This window comes from Pseudochaenichthys georgianus, chromosome 16 (assembly GCF_902827115.2).
Source record: "Pseudochaenichthys georgianus chromosome 16, fPseGeo1.2, whole genome shotgun sequence".
Taxonomy (NCBI): Eukaryota; Metazoa; Chordata; class Actinopteri; order Perciformes; family Channichthyidae; genus Pseudochaenichthys; species Pseudochaenichthys georgianus.
Genome location: NC_047518.2, coordinates 12,038,453 through 12,041,689, shown reverse-complemented (window position 1 = coordinate 12,041,689; position 3,237 = coordinate 12,038,453). Strand labels below are relative to the sequence as shown.

The window sequence follows — 3,237 nt, the reverse complement described above, 5'->3', positions numbered from 1 at the left end:
AATAGAATATTTACATTTATGAATGCTAATAACCGTATGATGATACACCTACTCGTTGGAGGTGAACCGGGAAGCTGAAGATGGAGGGAATAACACCATCTCTGAGTCGGACAATCTGTCCTGTCAAACTCGTCCTGCTTACAATGCTCACTGCAAATCACGGATGACTCGCTTGCAGTGAACCCTTCCCTCCTCAAAGCAACTTCCCACTTCTTTCTCATATCTTTGTCTTTGGGAAACCTTCAAAATAAAAACGGGAGATTTGAGAGTCAACACAAAAACATTTTAAGAAGGAGGTCAAGCTTATTTTCTTCCTTCTTCTTCCTAGATAGATTAGATTAGATTTTACTGTATTCATCCCACAACGGGGACATTCACTTGTTACAGCAGCGATTTATAAAGTCTCAGTTGGCCATGAACATAATGTTTGCTGGCTACGATTTCGCTGGCGGACATCAATACAGTACAATAATATTCTATTTACAAAATACAACCAATTATAATGTTGAATCTTACTTGTGAAAAGTAATCCCCCGACCCCTGTTCGCAATCGTCCGCCGATTTGCACAGCAATATGCTGCACAGTGCTCTGGCATCTTGAAACCTCTGCTGTCTATGGGTAGAATGTCTGTAGGATGACCGGTCCAAGATGGCGGCCGTATTTCTTGCGCCCCAGCAGCCAATGCGGCGTCTACTCTTTATATGTCTATGTGGGGAAGAGCCGGGAAGCCAATACGGAAGTGCCACACACTGCAGTTCATATATTGGCCGATAGGCGATGGCTGCAGAAAGGAGCAATTTCCATAGACCCCCATGTTAAAATGCCCAACTTTACAGCGGAAAAAAACATGTTTCTCTCCCTGGCTCCATACATTTTATTATCGATATAGTTAGATTCCACCTTCATGATTATGGATCTGTGAGTGAATTGTTTTCTAACGCGACCCTTTTATTTATATTAGGTCTTAAAGTTTGTGCATACATTAGGGCGTGGTCACTTTGATTGACAGATACGTGCCTCACTGTCAGCTAACAGCAACTTGTCCACTCTGCTAGGCTAAAACCATAGAGGCTACAACGTTAGTTAGTCGTAGTTACTGTACTTGACCCTTTAGCTGTGTTCGTGGTGATCGTGCCTGTTAGGGAATATTGTTACAAATACCAGATAATTAAAATGTCGTGCTGTGCGCTTGAATGTACTAACAGACCTTCCAAGAAGTCTACTTTCAGCTTTTTTTGGTGAGTAAAATGATAATATTATACACCCCGTTAGCAGGTGTTTGTGTGCTTGTTAGCTTAGCTTGTTATGTAGCTTATTAGCCAGCTAAGGACCTAACCCTTTATACATATATACAGTTTAGTTTATGATTCAGCCTTGGGTAAGACTTTTATACTATATGGATATGACGCCCATAATGCTAAACGGGAGCAAATGTTAAAAGGGGACTCAATTATCCCAGTGGGGCCGCCGGAGTCCACGCCGCCGAAGCTAACGGGGCTGCAGGGGGTTTAGCTCGCTAGCGCGTCCCGGCCATAGGTCCCGGCGGCCGTAGCTAGCCCCCTGGGGCTCCGTTAGCTTTGACCGGCGGCGGAGTCCGGCGTTATAACTGGAGATCAAGGAATGCATCGAAACGCGGACTTGGTTCGCCTGCAGCCCGCTGTAGTATTAGCTAAATAAATTATGTTGAACAAGGTAAGCTGAACACCGCCACAATTATTCTGCTATGTATCGGTACTTCTTTTATTTTATTGTGAATGACAAGCATTAAGAATCATACCAAATAGCTAATTATCTTGCAGATTGTCTCGTTTGATTATGAATGTAACGTTTATATAGTGAAACTATATACTAGTTTTATCCAAACTAAAGTGCCACGCAGTAACTTGGTAGGCCATGCATGTATTTCAGTAGGAAATGTGCAACCTAGATGACATTTACCAACACAGAGTATATTAGAAATATTTGTAAAAGTTGTTCATGCGTTACTAAGTGAATATGGCATTAACCCTCCTGTTGTCTTCGGGTCAAATCTGACCGATTTACTACATTCATCAATCATGTTTTACATTCGATTGCATTAAGGCTTTATGATATCCTTCACAGTACACATTTGAACATATGCTGTTGGAGTTTACCGGACCAGGTCCGTCCTCCGCGCAGATCGTTTGGATATGGCCAGAGCGGGGTCGCCGTCCGGATCTGCCGATGACCTTTCTTAGTTCTGAGGGGAAAGGAATTGTGTCCTAGACACTATTCTCTGTTAGCTGTACAAAAACTAGACTTTGCACTCCAATGAATTGTTTCTACAAATAAGCACTTTATTACACAGTTCAACAAAGATATATCAATCCGTACTATACCACAAAGCGCTTTGGACTCCTTCTTGAGTTCCCACCGTGACAGGCTCGTCAGTGTGAGGTCCCAGTTGAAGTGAGTGCCGAATTCTGAATATATCTTGTTCTTTATAGTGTTTGCTGTGAAGCCCCCACCTTTGGTGCTCTCTGTGCTGCAGTCTGCCTTTTCTGCCCAGCAACACACAGTTTTAGCTAAGGTCAGGCCAGGGCCATACTCCCTTTTTCTAATTACCTGTTTTAACTGGTTTTCTCACAAGACAGTTGCGTCTGGTGAGGATCAGGGCCCCACATCTCGTCCTTGAAGATAACAGGATGTAGCCGGCCAGCAGTAAACTTTAACAGCAGTAAACTTAAACACGTTATTTTTCCACTCAGACAGCTCAAGGTTTCCTATAACAGGATTTACTATATCTTATATTCACAGTTACTTTTTCCTTATCTTCATCCTTCAATACTGATCACCACTTTCATTAAATTATGGATGATTTAGTCAACGTTGTAACACCCACGGTGTTCCCGGTCACCGCCATAAAGAAAAGGAATTACTAACCATCCAGATCAGATAAAACACACACACACAAACTAGATGTGTTTCCCCCATAGACTGTATATAAAGCATATAAAGGTTTCCCCTCCCCATTATGTGCCTATCACACCTGCCACACACAAACACACGCAGAGAACAATTTGATACATTTCCCGCTCTTATGTGCCCATCCCCCCACAGTTTGAAAGACTGTTAAATTAAATGTGGTGATGGTTTTTGTGTTAATGTAATCGCAGTTAAAACAGGACCGGTCAAATTTGACCGCGAACACCAAACTAAGGGGGAAAACACTTTTTGACTGTCACATTTTTACATTTCGGCATTGCATCACTATT

General features: G+C 42.4%; 1 long non-coding RNA gene across 1 annotated transcript in view; it reads right to left on the bottom strand.

The window, feature by feature from the left end:
* LOC139435474 (uncharacterized) overlaps nucleotides 1-636 on the bottom strand; it is a 1,665-nt gene extending 1,029 nt beyond the window's left edge. Inside the window, exons 1-2 of the long non-coding RNA XR_011644716.1 lie at nucleotides 517-636; nucleotides 53-240 (exon numbers count right to left, since the gene is read on the bottom strand). This is a non-coding gene — a long non-coding RNA (uncharacterized lncRNA). The remainder of the gene's footprint in view (nucleotides 1-52; nucleotides 241-516) is intronic.
* Nucleotides 637-3,237: the final 2,601 nt, after the last annotated feature.